The sequence below is a fragment of the Dermacentor andersoni genome, chromosome 3 (assembly GCF_023375885.2).
Source record: "Dermacentor andersoni chromosome 3, qqDerAnde1_hic_scaffold, whole genome shotgun sequence".
In the NCBI taxonomy this organism is placed as follows: domain Eukaryota; kingdom Metazoa; phylum Arthropoda; class Arachnida; order Ixodida; family Ixodidae; genus Dermacentor; species Dermacentor andersoni.
Genome location: NC_092816.1, coordinates 176,708,256 through 176,724,370, shown reverse-complemented (window position 1 = coordinate 176,724,370; position 16,115 = coordinate 176,708,256). Strand labels below are relative to the sequence as shown.

Below are 16,115 nucleotides of genomic sequence, written 5' to 3'. Positions count from 1 at the left end.
ATCTACATAAATGATATTGTTAAGATAAACAATGACGCCTCATTCCTGCTCTATGCGGATGACACTAGTATTCTTGTTTCTGGACAAGATCCAACTGAAATCGTTGCGAGAACTCAAAGTGTACTTTCAGATGTGCTGCAATGGTCTAGAGCTAATGGCCTACGAAGAAATGCGACAAAAACAAAAGCTGTCTTTTTCAGATCCCGAGGCACTGAAGTCAACGTCAACCTATCATTAACACTTGAGGGAATACCCGTCGAAATAGTGGAAAAACAAAATTCTGGGCGTGACTTTTTCTGCTCATATGACATGGACGTGTCATATTGAATCACTGACTAAATCGTTATCACGTGCTGCTGGTGTTCTGTCACGATGTAGGCCCTTTCTTCCAGAAAATGCTAAACTTCAGATTTATCATGCTCTGTTTTCTTCCCATATAAATTAATGCCTGTTAGTCTGGGGCACCACAACCCTTAGTAACATAAATACAATTCACCTATTGCAGAAAAGAGCACTTCGGTATATTGCAAACGTCCCGCGCAATAGTTCTACAGTTACATTGTTTACCCGCTATAAAATATTCAGTGTGAAACGCATGTTCGACTTTCGTTTAATGTATGCTTATTTCTTTTCAAACGAACAATTCAAAGTGTTTATTAAAGATTTATCTAATATAAGCATGCATTACACTGATTCACGCACCCGCAGCACCGACAAGTGGCTTGTTCCTCGTTCCCGCACGACCTATTTTTTTGCAGTCTCTTAGATTCACACTGCCGTCCCTACTTAATAAATATGAAGAGAAAGACGGCAACTTTTCTACGTTTACAAAAAAAGAAATGCGTGAATTTTTTCTAACTGTTCTCTAATGTCTTTTGTACTGCCCGAACATGATCAAGTATGTTTTATTATTCCTTGTTACACGTTTATTTTCGTCATTTTATGATGTGTGTTCACGTGAACATTGAATATTTCAACTATAATGTACAACTGTTCTAAAGTGTACTTATATATTGACATTATTTGTTCTATTGTTCCGTTGTTTTTTCACAACCTCTTAATTTTTTTTTTTTGAACTGCATTTTTTACTTGATTACTGTAAATTTGTTTTTTGAACGTATGAATCGTAATACCGCTGTCATGTACGTGGGCCTTTAGGTATTTTCAAGTGGTGTTATTACCGCTTTTCGCCTAAGGGACCCCCAACTGTCGTTGGAAATCAAGATTTGATTGATTGATGTCCACATTATGAAAATGAAGGCTTCCAGAAATCAGCATTGATGACATTAGTGCTCTCAGGCAAGTTCACTTTTCTCGACAGCACTGATGTCGACGTATGTAACTATTATGATGTTCTCTAAATTGCCCCTCCGATAGAAGCATCTTAAAAGTGAAATAACTTAACAAAGGATAGATGTACGAAGCAGAAAAGAAGCAGGCCGGTGTGATAGGGCTTCTGTATCGGGGTGCTACGTAAGAAAACGCGATAGGCAACACTTGTGCTTTGTTCACTTCTGAGCACACGAACGCCGCATGAAACGAGCAGTTTTACGCCTAGAACCGCTGCGACATATCACAAACACAAAAATATCTTTGATTTGTATCTGGCGAATACCCTTCGTAGCAGCAAGGTCGCACCTCTGAAGTCGCAGTTAAAACGGCTCACACGCACTATAGCACACGAGGAAAGACAGCGACAACGATGCAATCAAGCTTATCGCTACTAATGGTATCATTTCTGAAAGTTGTAGAAGACTGGCGTTAGCCATTTCGCGACAACGAGCCGCACACACAGAACACGCTGGGTGCGCCGATCGGACACCTGCTTATCTGGTATGTCAGATTAATAAAAAGCAATATTTTCGTCAGTTCGCAAAATGTCCCGGCTGCCCAGCAGTGAGCGAAGTGGATAGTTGAACTGTAGTTAAAACGGCGTACCCAACGGCAAATAGATGAAATGACAGGGAGGTCAAATAAGACTGAACCGCATCATCCAGGCTCACGGAGATGAATGCCGCATCCCCGACGCTCCACATAAACGGAACCCTCGAGAAACGACTGCAGCTCAGGACATGAGCTGCCTTGAAGCCGCGCGGGCGAGCCCCTTCAGCACCGCCAATGAGATAGGGGCTGCCCCTGGCGTCTGCGAGCGCGTGTGCAGTAAAACGCAGGCCGGCGCCGGAAGGCTTAAGAGCCATGTGGTGGCACAAAAGTCGCTCCTCTCCGACGCAAAGAAGACGGCCCGACCTAAATTCGCAAGTCAACACACCGACTCGGAAATCGTAATATCTTCCGACGTGTGAACGTTCACAACGTAATGGGATCAAAAGCAGGGTGTGGCGCCCTGTCAATGCCCGACACGACCCCCGTTACATGCAGAAGTGGAATCAAGCGGCCGCACTGCGACAAATGTGTGGGGAGCTGCGTCCCGAGAGGGATTTGGTGTCTTGCATCGTTTTGTCGGACACCTTGACATCGGCAAGGTATTATGACATACTTGATTATGTCACGATTCCTTGCGCGTTGGGCGGCCCGTTTCCCCAAGGAGATTTCCTCTTACAACACGATCTCTCGCCTGTGGACACTTCAAATGTTCAGGAGCTCCTTAAAGAACGAGGAGTGTGGTGTGTACAGTGGGTGCCCGAAGGAGCCAACCTCAACATTATTGAAAATGTATGGGGAACAATGAAAGTCGGGCTCTGCAAACGAGGACTGCACTCATCAGCGGACGATCAATGGGGCGCGGTAGAAGCAGAATGCATGCGCCTCCAGGATGAAGCAGATTTCATGTACAATATGTACGCAACGCTTCCGTCGAGGAAGCGGTAAGTCATGGCCATTGAAGGGGCCATGACCAGGTACTAAGGAGTGACGACCGCATTTTCTTTTCCCTTCTGGGTGTTTAAGCTGTTGTAGTTTGTGACTTCCTTTTATTTTCAAAATGAAGCTATTTGTGTCAATAACCCGCTGTATTGTATTTGCTTCATGCTCTATGGGCGCTTTGCAGCTCCAGTTTACTTGTTTCTAATCTTAAGTATTTCTTTAAAATTCGTTAGCTTTTATTTTCGTACGCAGTTCGTGCGTTCTTCTGCTTTCAATGTGATTTTAGTGCAAATGGTATGCATTATTCATATTGTATTATATATTCTTTTTAGCAAGAGCTTGTATTTTATGGCAGTTTGCTATTTCAACGAAGAAATGTCACTGTTTTCGATGTTATATCTTTCATTACTCCTTTCACTACCAAAAGATGCTGCTCCACGCCATCTCCGACAATACTTGAATATTTCTGTCACACAAAATAAAAACAAAGAAAAGTGACGCAGCTTTGTTTTCACTCAAATATTGAATTTATTGTTTAAATCGAAAGCCTTATATGCTCCTATATCAACAGTAGCCGTCAGCAGTGGCATTCAGAAAAACGGCTCCGCAAAAATCGGCATGACGTCAACGGTTATTGGTCATAAGTTATTGCAATATAGACACGTGATTACTTATAATCCAATTTAACTTCTTAATACAGCTCTCGTTCCACATTAATCGACTTGTTAATTCATCTCAGGCTTTTGCATTCACAGCACGTAAGCTGTCTTAGTGCCAACCAAAACTTCTTTTATTCGGACTGAATATATCTGAACGCACGACTTTTTCATGCCAGTGCAGGTTAAGGAACACCCAAGTTGGTAGAAATTTCTCGAGCCCTCCACTGCAGCGTATCTCAGCCTGAGTCACTCTGGGACGTTAAACCCTATAAACCAAACCAAACCACACGACTTTTCGGAAAGGCAATTAAGAACCATAGACAAAAATAACCTGCGCATCACTATGCGTTAACGTAACTAGGAAAGGTATCCTCTGGATGAGCTGACCGGAAATTAGTGTATTCTCGTAATACCGGTAATGATAAGCGAAATCGGGGTTTGGGGCCTTAGTTATAGTGCACTTTAAATTTTCGGAACCATTTAATGCATGTTATGAAGGCGCGGTGTGTTCTGGAGCCATCACGCACAGCGGGAAGGTTAGGAAGACGACGAGACGCATGGCCCCAGGTGTTTCGGCAAATGAACAAAGTAGGCTGCTCCGGCCAAATGCGAAATGTTGCTAGTACAGAGAACGGCGGTGGTAGCAAGGGCAACGCGTTGCCACCTTAGCACCAGGGCTATGCTAATACTGTTTAAAACCATGCACGGCCCACGTCGAGGCTGCTTCCGCCTATACACTGGACGCTGACGCGCTTTATCAGTGCTAAAATCATGTGTAAACGCATAGCCCTTCTTGGACGAAAAAGCGCTCAGTGTTTGATAACATTCACACGCCATGTCTCGTCGGTGACAAAAAATGCTGCATGAACTTGCAGTGCCTCCTTCCGCGAAAACAAAGCGAACAAGAAACAAATAAGGTGTCCTTCAGATAAACGGAGGCGAGGGGTTTGAGCGCAATTGCTGGAACAGCTACGCCCTCTCCAAATAACTCGAAAACACGGCACAAGCGGCGCCACTGTACAACTTTGCAGAACGCTCGTTCACGCGCTCGCACGGTGCACCTTATAGTGAGCGCGATAGTACACCGGTTTGCTGCCTTCGATGAATATCTCCGTGGGTGCTGGATAAATCTAGTAGAAATCACAAGAACGACAAAAATGCACCGTTTCTGACGCGGCCGTAACCTAGGCTTCGCGCACCCGCTTCGAGCAAGCGCCATGTTTGCCCTGAAGACGCCCCACGCCTTCCGCCTGGTCCAGACGACCGGACAGTCATCCGCGCGAGGGCTGAACGGACGGAAGGTTTTATTGAAAAGCGGATTCTCCAGTTGGTGAAACTTAATTCTTCAGCGCATTTTCTTCAGCGCGAGGTTAGGTTAACTTACGTTAAATAGTCGGGGGTAATTGGATTAGAACAATATATTACTGAAGCTCCCGGATTGAGTGGACGAATTATAAACGTCGAAACGAGGATCCGAATTCCTCGCGCGTGTACGTTTAAATTGGCAGCCTACTGAGTTTACGGTTGACATGACAAACCTTACAGCGATGTGCCGACATCGCCGTGCGGTACCTATGCGTCGGGCACCCAGCCATTACCGGCAGGGGCGCACTCAGTAGTGCGCATAGCATTATCCATAAGAGAAACACGAATGAGTTTCCAGTGTGGTACTCTTTTGAGTGGACATAAATGACCCGAAAATTAGAGTTGTGTACTCACAAGTATCACGAAAAGCTAGCAGCAGTAACTTCGATGAGCGGCGACGCATACCATTCCTCATTGGTCACGTTGCAGCCCAGGAACACAACGGAGCTCCGGCATGGGCCTCGACAACCGCCGCCTAGGTACTGGTAGCTGAGCACGCACCACAAACACGTACAGACGAGCGCGATTTGAATGTTATCGCGCGAGCGTTGACCAGCCTAGCACTCGAGGCACCTGGTGGCCGGTTTTGGAACAGGAAAAATAATGATTTCGCACTCTTATCTCCCTCGTTCGCTGTTCCATAAAACAACCATCACCCCCGCGACAAGCTCTCCACCCTTTCTCTCTATTCCAAGCTTTCCATTTGTTGCGATAAAGTGTGGACTTGGTTAACTCGTATCTCAGCGGGCGATAACAAAATTCGTGGGAAAGATGTGGTAAAGCCAGTGCTAGGCACTTCTTGACTTTAACGACTTTAAGTTAGAAAAAATATATCAACGCAGCATCGCCTCGTCATATCGGCTTTGTTCACCAATAAATTTCCGCAAAACATTTTTTCATGAGGGTATATAGCTGCTGCAATGATCGATGCGATCCCAGACCACTTGTCGCAAGAAAAATGCCACGACGACTTACGGCAGAGGAGCACCAAGAAATTGTTTCATTGGGAAAGTTTATGTCCCAGCGAGAGATATCCGGGCAGGTGAACCGCCCTCAGAAGACAGTAAACCGCATTCTTCGAGCGTTTCCCCGGGAGAACCGCTTGGAAGATGCCCAGAATCAAAGGAGGCCTAGAGGAACAACTGAGGAGGAAGACGCTCTGATAATAGCTGCCGCCGTCAACGATCCATTCATGAAAGCGAAGAAAATCAAACAAGAACTTGGCCTTCGCCTAAGCATTTCGTCCATCCGAAAGAGACTTAACGCTGCGGGTCTTAAAAGCCGCGTGGCTGCGAGAAAGCCACTTTTGACCAGCGAACATCGCAGGAAGTGTCTGGAATTTGCGCATCGGCACGAAACATGTTTAGTGACGAATCGACATTCACTACCTGCTGGAACCCACGGCTCCGTGTTTGCAGAGTCGATGGCTGCTGGTGACATTTACTTTTCTTGCATATCATTTCACACCTAACTTTCTGCTGCCCCCCTGCTACGCTTTCCTCCTCTTCAGATCCAGCCCGTTACCGATCTTTTAATGACCATTGGTTGTCTTGCCTTCTCATTACGTGCCTTGCTCATGCCCATTTCTTCTTGATTTCGACTGAAATGTCCTTAACTCGTGTTTGTTGCAGAAGAACGGAGATCTTGGAAAGTTGGTACGGTGTCGTTTTTGAATTTACCAGAGTGAAAAACAGGGACATGACGTTTGTTTAAGCCAACAGAGATTGAGTAACCGCATAAGCATGCACAAAGCGTGGCTTTAGGACCGACATACCATAGCGGAGTTTCAGTGGAAGTGCGAGTATGTGTGCAAACCTAAAATTCTGTGGTCTCTAGCTAGAAAATATGCATGTCGCTCTGAAATTCTTCAACTCAGTATATCACGAGCTACAAATACATTAGAAGCTTTCGCTCAGTTTCTCATTATATAGTGGTAACTGCCCTGTGAGTGCTTTGGTTATTCAATTCGATGCATCAATTTTATTGCAGCTATGACGATGAAAACTTCCGCGATGTCGCAGCAAGCGGGCGTGTCTCGGTGAACGTCTGGGGTGCAATAACCTACTTCCGCATCCCAGGGAGGCTCACGGCCGAAGTCTACAATGAGATCGTCGACACTGTTCTCCTTCCTTTCGCCGTGAATGGACCTTCTCCTGACGGGTGTTTTCATTTCCAACGCGACGGCTGCCCTATTCACACTGCATTCTCAGTGGACGAAAATCTGAACAAGTCTGGAATTGCGGCTGCCAAAGAGCCCCGACCTGAATATTATCGAACATTTTTGGGGTTTAACGAAGGCACGGTTGGCTCGCTCCACCTTGACGGACACTGACGCAGACACTCTGTGGGCAGTCGTTGAGAGAGAGTGGAATGTCCTCCGACAGGACCCAGATCTGGCAGAATCTCTGTTCGCTTCTATCCCGAAAAGGATAAAGGACGTGAAAGAAAGAATGGGCGCCGCGTTGAAGTATTAGGACCGAGGTCAAAGGGTTAAGCCGGGGATAATGCATAAGAAGCATTAGTCTCCTTTGGAAGCCAATAAAGAAGGATTCAAATGAATTTGCGCCTAATGAACATTAATGGTCAAGCATCGGTGACACGACCATTTTCAACGGTAGTTCGTTGCTTAGCCCTCTACCTATACGATGCCACTGACGTCGAAATTGAAATAATTTTTACACCACCATCACTGAAATTCGCATCACCATTTAGAGACCATAGCAGCCTGAACAGACATCGAAACGGTTAGCGTTTATCGAAATTCAAACGCCTTAATGAATCTATCTTTCCTCGTTTGTATCTTATTTGTGACCCGCTGCTCCGGCTTTGCGGCAGCATACATTCTATTCCCTATCGCATCGTCTGAACTCGGCCTCAGGGACCAGCTTGCACATGTGGATCCTTTCATTGGTGATGAGTTCACTCTGCTTCGCACGTGTGCAACTACAGAGCCTTGAAGGGAACATCATAATTAGGTCTATTTTTCTTATTTACGCATAAAATCTATCCATATTTATTGCAGTTGCTCAAGTTATTACACTGCGTCCTTAACTGTTGCTTTAACCTAACGGAAAGGCTTCTTCAGTAATTACAGTGAACGCTCTCACATAGTCATCCCTTGGGGCTTAAATAGTTAATCAATTCCACATCTATCGCACGCACACACATATATACGTTAATTTCAGAATTTTAGAGAACTCTTCAATGTATTAGGAGGCATTCGCTAAAAGCAAAATCAGTGCGCTGTCGTTGACTCCGAACTTCCGCAGACATGTGTTACAGGAACTGCAGGAAAAGTTGAAACTGAGAATATCAACCGCAAGATTCATTCCCACGACTGCCGTTCGTCGTTTTTAACCAACGGGAACTCTCATCCTCTGGTCGCTTCTTGCAACAGTGATGATAAGATAGATCGTGGTGTAGTCCGAAAGACAAGAAAATCGTGATGCGCCTGAACAATCGCAGTTATCGACGACCGCACAAAAAAAATATTCATTTCTAAAATGTTTAGGACATACCTGGCTACAATACACCTGGCTATTGGCGGCGCGAAAGCTAGGAAAAATAATAGAGATATCGAGCATTTTATCCAAACTGGCGTTTTTACTTTCCGCGTCCTTCGTCGTTTTCCTTGGTTGGAGCCTTCGAAAAGAAAATGCCATGGCGATGTTCATGTTCCCGGTCGACGGTCGCACGATAATCTTCAGATCGCGCTCGACTGTACACTACGCTGTTGTCGGCGATCGCACAATGCGCTCCGAGAGATGCATCCGCGTGGCTGCCAGCGCGCCTGCCGGCCTCCTGCACTGCAATGGCGCGAGTAACTTTGCGTTGGGCACCAGCCAAGCTACGGCGGTCAAAGGGGAAAAAGACGGAAAGCAGGCGCTCTCACAAAGAATACGCTTCTTTTCACGGCACCACGACGCATGCGCCCTGACACAGTCCAATCCGACGTGCGGCGCTGTATGCAGGGCAATGGTGCAAATTGCAATTTTGCATTTTCATCAAGATGATGAGAAACTTGACGTAGAGCTGCAAATTTTATCGACTAATACATTCGCTTGGTCCTTGGCAGCTATATTGCGACGTTAGCGCTTCAAAAAGAAAGTGAGCGGTAGCGCACAGAAGCCAACGCAATGCATCTGCAATTTCGCGAATATGTGGTGGCGATCGAAGATATGCGCCATGCCAGCTTGCTGATTAGCTGAAGGAATATGCTGTGGGGAGCGTCACAGGAAGGGCCGTTTCGTAAACGTCAATTTGACGTTGCGCTGGGCCGCAATTGCAGATTTTCCGCCATAATTGTGGTGCGACGAGCCGCGCGAATTATGCTAATGAGCAGCCATATGCAATGGCGGCCGAGAGGAATGCGTATCGCCACTTTTTCCCCTTCGTTTGGCGCCATGAAAATATTTTGTTGTTAACGCGTGCTCATAATATTTGTATCGCTCCCGGATGGTGTTAGCATTTGGGGTTCGGGCCATCATTTTTGAAAGAACGCGTTTATACGAAATAATATTGGTTGAGCATAGCAAACTTCCTGCAACGCTATCCGCTTTTCATTGCAGCGTTTGTATTGTAATCAAGATTAGTGCCTTTTTGCACAATGAAAGGTTATGACAACGGCGTCGTTTTAGTTTATAAAAAAGAAATGTACTATCGGCGTGAAATGATAGTTGAACAGCGGAGCGTGTGGCCCAAGCATAAGTGAAGATATAGTGCGCGCCGTCCAGTCATCACCATTGACAGGCGCGCACATCCGGTTTGGCCGCACTGCGCGATCCCCCTCTAGTGAGATAATGTCGCTTCTGTTCTGGTTCTAACATTTGAAAGGGAGAAAATAAAAAATAAAAATGAAGCTGAAATATTGCAGTTCAGGGCGAGTCTTATCGCACAGATCGCCGAACCAACAAACGCTGTCGGCGAGAACAGCGGTGCGTGTTGTGCAGTTTGCACCGTCATCGCAAGGTAGATTCGCCCGCGCGGTTTGCAGCCTGCGTGCCACATTCGTTCTTTCGATCGGCAAACTTGCGCTGCGCGGTATCGCTGGCAGCCGCGACGGCGGCAGGCGTGCCGAGCGCGTTTGGCCGTTTGACATGGTTTCACTCCCAAACCACAAGCGCTTCGCTTTTACCACAGCGTCGCAACGTTATCGGCATGTGTGCATGAGACAAAGAATGAGTAAATATCACCGGGTTGTAGTTCATGTCGAACGATAGGTCTCTCTGATTCGCCTGTCTGTAGCGATCAGAACTACTTTTTCTCCACCCTTAAGACAATACGGAGATCTACCAGGGTCAAGTGAACTGGATATGCCGGGCGTTTCGTCCGAAGAGAGAGCGCGAATTGTTTCTCTTTACCGGCACCAAGTGCATCAGCGTGAGATTGCCAGGATTACGAATCGCTGTTTGCCTACAGTTAACAGAATTTTCCAGGCATTCCGTGATGATGGATGCCTCTGGAACCTTCCCCGTGGACACAGTGTTAAGAACGGCCAGCTGCAGTGCAAGTTTGCCAGCCATTTACGCCAGCGGTGCCAACCTCCTCTTGGAACGCCGTGGCCAACCTCTAGCCACGGCGTGACTAAGTCGACTTTGTGTCGGGAACAATACACACGTCCTCCACTTTCCGCCGCTTCAGCTAGGATGAGTTTGGCGAAGCAGGCTTTGTGCTGAAACCGCCACCGTTACGCTCTAGCCTCGTCGCCGTTTTGACGGAATGAGTTCGGCGGGCCAACTATTGTTATCAAACTCCCCAACGCGGACCTGATCTGCTACGGGTGGCGGAGTTGCCGCTGGAACGTCGTCTTGGGCTCCTTCCCACGCACCGACCAAGACGCAAGATAATGTGCTACCCGGTCGCGCTACCCGCGACGCCTCCGAGTTCTACGAAGCCCCTCTGACGTCGGCTCCGGACCATTGCACCTGTGTGTGTGTGTGTCCGTGTGTGTGTGTGTAACCCGACCCGGAGAGAGGCGGCCTGTTTACAATGACTGGACGAACGTTTTCCGTTCCCTTGGAATCAAGGGGGGACCGAGTGCTGATAAGCCGCTGTTGTGCGGATGCTCGACACACTTTTCTTAAGCAGTCATGTTGGACTGAACACTCTCTCAGGCAGTCGTGTTAGACTGGCGTACTTTCTCTCGCAGTCATGCTAGACTGATGAACTGCATGTAAATACTGTAAATAAACCCATATTCCTCGTTCTCGATGAGAAGCAGTCCTTCCCTTCATCAACGTCCTCAGCGTGGATAAGTTGGACGACGGCGTGGGCCAGCTACCTTCGAATTCATGCCGGACTCCAACTTGACAACGGATCACGAGCGATGGGATTGAGCCCCAATCCTGACAGCAGGCAGCGGGTGACCGACAGCGATAAGGACTTACTTGTCATACAAGCTGCGGAAGACGCCCCGTTCCTTACATGTCGATAGATCAAAGACAGCTTGAACCTCTCCGCTAGAACATCAACAATCAGACGTCGACTGCACGAGGCTGGCCTGCGAAGCCGGGTGTCGTCGAGAAAGCCTGCGCTCTCAGAAGCCAATAAGCACTGAAGACTTGTGTTTGCCGAAGACCATGCAACATGGACTGCGGCAGACTGGCGCTGTGTGATATTCTCCGACGAATCGACATTTTCCACCCGCTGGGATCAGCGTCAACGAATTTGGAGAACTGACAACACCAGGTTTGACATTCACCCCATTTAATCATGTCGGCTTTCTCGTTTTTACCATGATTACTATAAGTACTGCGCATTACGTATTGCTATTGCGATTCGAAAGCTAACCCATATTTTGATATATTTTTATATATTCAATATGATTTGGTATAATTTATAGGAAATTGTTATTAAGCTTGCCATTTTCGGCATTTCTGGTGGTGATATAAGATACCGCAACTCATTCAATTTCGGTTTACAATCCTTCTTCAGATATGAGCCCAGGAACCTACAGCGTGTGGCAAGCAGCGGCCGCTGCTCCGTCAGCGTGTGGGGTGCGCTCTCCAAGGACGGTATTTAACCACTGGTTCGTCTATAGGGCAAATTCAATGCTGCCGCATATCGCCCTGTATTTGAGAGCGTCGTTGTGCCCTATGCTTTGGACGGCCCGTTCCCTGACGGCATCTACTTCTTCCAACAGGACCGCAGCCCCATCCACATGGCCAAATCAATAGCATGCTTGTTTGAACAGCTGGCAGTGATGCTGATGGAGTGCCCACCGCAAGGCGCCGACATGAACATATGCGAGAATGTGTGGGGTGCAATGAAGAAGGCGCTCTCGCGGCGGCCAATTGAGCGCGGCTGGCAGGACGCGCTGTGGGTCGCCATACAAGAGGAGTCGGAGCGCCTACGGGCAACGGACTTTGCGACCGATCTCTTCGACAGTCTTCCTCGAAGAATGGAAGCCGTTGTGGCCGCTGCAGGTGACTTTACTAAGTACTAAATATGAAATAGCGTTCAAATTTTCTCGCGGAAACCATCGTGCCTTCACCTCGGCGAGGTCTCGTCGAAGTTTAAGAAGCCCGATGCTTACCTTTTGCGGATTCCTGCAGTCGCCTGCAATAAAGTTATTTTTTTTTCTCGTTGGTCTTTTCTTCATATACTTTCTAATTATGATAATTTGGGCCCATACTCACTTCGGCGCACATTTTTTTCCAGGCACAGTTATAATGCGCATTGCATCGCTGTCTCGGCAACCTTACACACGAGTTTATTTTAATGCTCGTGATCATAACCAGTCAGATTCACTATTTGAATAGCGTCTAGACGCCGATAACGCGGCGACGCTGTGGTAAAAGCGAAGCGCTGCAGGTTTGGGAGTGAAACCAGTGAAACCATGTCAAACGGCCAAACGCGCTCGGCACGCCTGCCGCCGTCGCGGGTGCCAGCAATACCGCGCAGCGCAAGTTTGCCGATCGAAAGAACGAATGTGGCGCGGAAGCCGCAAACCGCGCGGGCGAATCTACCTTGCGATGACGGTGCAAACTGCACAACGCGCACCGCTGTTCGCGCCGACAGCGCTTGTTGTTTCGGCGATCTGTGCGATAAGAGTCGCGGTAAACTGCAACATTCTAGCTTCATTTTTATTTTTCATTTTCGCCTTTTCTAATGTAAGAACCAGAAGAGAAGCGAAATTATCTCACTAGTGGGGGATCGTGCAGTGCGGCCAAACCGGATGCCCGCGCCTGTCAATGGTGATGACTGGACGGCGCGCACTATAGGGCCGTTTATAGTCCGACGTAACGCGCACGCTACGTTACGTTGGCGAAAACAACTCCTTCTATAGTCCGACGCACTGCAGCGCCGACGTAACCGGCGGCTGCCAGCGCGCCCCGACGAGCTCGGCGCAAATTTGGCTCCTGCTCCATTCGCGCGCCGGCGCCGCCAACCGCGTCGACCCACAATGCATTGCGCACGAAGAAAAAGGCGCCAACACAACTCCGCAGACGGCTTTTCCGGAGCGTGCGTCTATTTGTCGTACAAAAATCCCTCACGTGACCTGATCCTAGGTGCCTAGGGACAGCATCGTTTAGGGATTTTTGAGAAGGCGCGATGCTGGCGCCGAGCGACGCTGTGGCGTGTTCGTCCTCGGCGTGATCGTTCTCTGGACCGCGCGTTGTTCAACATTGCTCATGTAATCGTGCGTGCGTTGCTTGTGTGTTGGTTGTAGGTTCTGTGTTACTTGGCGGAAAGCTGTGAGTAGTGGCGGTGCGGCAATGCGGCTTTGGCCTCGATGAGCTCTGGCACTACAGAATCTGCGTTGTGTGACCCGTGCTTTCTTGAGAACCCGGCGGTGGTGACAATTGTAATATCGAAGTGGCCTAGCGCTTCGGCAGCGAAGTTCTGCGAACCGCGATGTGGCGTCGCCGTGTCCGACTTTGCTTAACGGACATCGAGGGATGTGCTGCTCGCTGCAAGTCATGTAAATGCAACTGCGTCGACCGCCCACTGTTCAGCGCTGAATGTGTGTTTGGTGTGCTGTGCTTGAAACGAGTGGTGCAGCCGTGCAGCGGGGGTGGCGGAGGAGCAGAGTGGATTAGGGTTTGCGCGTTCACAGACATGTGCTCCCGTCTTGGTCTCATTAGCGGCTGTCGCGGGATTGTGGTGTGCTAGCTCCTTGCCTAGCATGAAGTTTACGATGCTAACACACAGCATGTTCACGTTTTTCCGCGTTATATGTCATTAGCATGACGGCCGAGTTGAAAACGAAACATGTAGTGTTCTTTGCGTTTGTGTGTTGTAAATTACTTTCTATTGTGGAAGTTCTGGGAGTCTTATTACGCAAGGAGTGCGAACGTAAACATAAACACATATGTGTGTCTGAAATTTTGAATTACCCATAATACCCTTTACGACTGTTAAGTGGGCTACATGGCCTGTGTGAACCAGCTACCGTATGTTGCGACGCTCTTTCGTGTGGTAGAATGATGCATGGTGCACGTTTATTTCTGTACCGTTGTAAAAACCATTTGTTTATTCACTCAATACAAATGTACGGCTTCTTCGCCGCAGTACAGCTTAGTTACGCGGTGAAGCATACTAGAAGTGGGAGGGGGCCGCTATCAGCCAGCATGTATGTCCACTTAGGTGACCTGAGAGGCGGCGGGTGCGCGAGTGTATAATTTAAGAACTCTTATTATGTCCAGTGACAGTGGAGATCATTAACTGTAGCACCAAAGTAGTGGACCACTACCAGAACAAAGGCATGTAGTATGCCCATCTCAATTCTTGTGCTTATGCCAGTCTTATTTTTTACAGCAATAGCTGCTATGGGCTAACTCCCCTGGTTGTTCTGATGTCCACTGGTGTTGTCACTGGAATTCCCGAATTTCTTGCTAAAATATTGCAAATAAAGTTCTCGTTGTGCTGCGAGGATTCAAACATACGATCAAAAGAGTGGCAGTCCACAATTCTACATTTCAGCCACTCTGCTGAAGGTACAGTCGTGGTGAATACTGATCCCGGAGAGCGTGATCTAGCCAACAGGTGCCTAGATTGGCTAACACCTGCTCAATGTCTGCATACTGTATATAGAGCTGGCATCCACACCTTCAAGTTCTTGCACATCACCTTCCCACTTGTGAAGGCAGTCCTATGTTAAGTTTTCTTCTTGCATGTGATGACAATGATTGGGTGCATCTGCTTTATTAATCTTCTTCTAGTGCTTGGCTTCTCAGATTTACTGGATGGCGCTGTTGGTGTCTTGTTTTCCTCAAGCAAAGCGCGAGACATAGCAATGCATAGCCCAAATATAGATTTGAGAAAACCAAAACGAATTCAGCAGTAAGAAGCTAAAGGGTTGTTTTGCTGTAGATCAGTGGCTAAGTCCGGATATGAAAGAGGAGGAAGAAAAGCCGAGTCTTTCCACTTCAACACTGAGGCACAACTCCCACAACTAAATAGGACTCTTACTTATCTTACTTTTTTAAGGAGATTACCGACTTGCATTGGCAAGTGTTCAGTTCAGTAAACACTGCATGAAGTAAGCTTCCTGTGCATATTTCACCAGCTACTGCATCATTGTTTCACATTATGAGTGAAACTGCAATTTTCTTTATGCCACAACTTGCCCAATTTTGTGTTTTGCAGTGGGATGTTAGCAGTGCTAATAAGGCACCTAAATACTCATGAATAGTAATACAGAGAAAAAAAAGTAAGAAAGCAGTGGCTTTTTGTGCGTAGACTATGCATACACCTGGTGCTCTTATGGTCATTTTTTCCCTATCCGCTCAGCCATTCTAAACAAGCAAAGTTTATACACAATTAGTTTATACACAGACTACAACTAAACCACAGGTATCGTTGATAAGCAAAGTATATTTATTCGGTGACATTTTCTGCAGCCCTGCTATTAAGCTTTCCTTCCTTCCTTTTCAGCTGTGCAGGTTCATTAAAGGGACACTAAAGTGAAAAATGATTTATTCTGCATCAGTAAATTACCGTTATACAACACCAAAAACACCACTCTTACAACGATAAGACGTTTGGTAAGCCAGAAAAAGCGCAAGAAAGAAATATGGGTGGCGACGCCTACTTGAGTTCCCGCACCTGGGGGCTGTGACGTCATGGATTTTAATGGCATTTTCTAGGGCCTACTAAATATATATAGCGGTACAGATTGACTACATTGTGTTCGAAAGGAACTAAATATTAAACATGAAAAGTTTTGGGAACCTTTATTCAGCGAACGCGGCCCAAATGCGAAAACATACGTTGGAATCCCTGACGTCACGCTGACGTACCGGCGCTGGGGTTTCGGCGCGAAAT

At 47.3% G+C, this 16,115-nt stretch overlaps 1 long non-coding RNA gene across 1 annotated transcript in view; it reads right to left on the bottom strand.

The window, feature by feature from the left end:
- Nucleotides 1–5,394, bottom strand: part of LOC129382859 (uncharacterized) — a 323,214-nt gene extending 317,820 nt beyond the window's left edge. Inside the window, exon 1 of the long non-coding RNA XR_011893164.1 lies at nt 5,202–5,394. This is a non-coding gene — a long non-coding RNA (uncharacterized lncRNA). The remainder of the gene's footprint in view (nt 1–5,201) is intronic.
- Nucleotides 5,395–16,115: the final 10,721 nt, after the last annotated feature.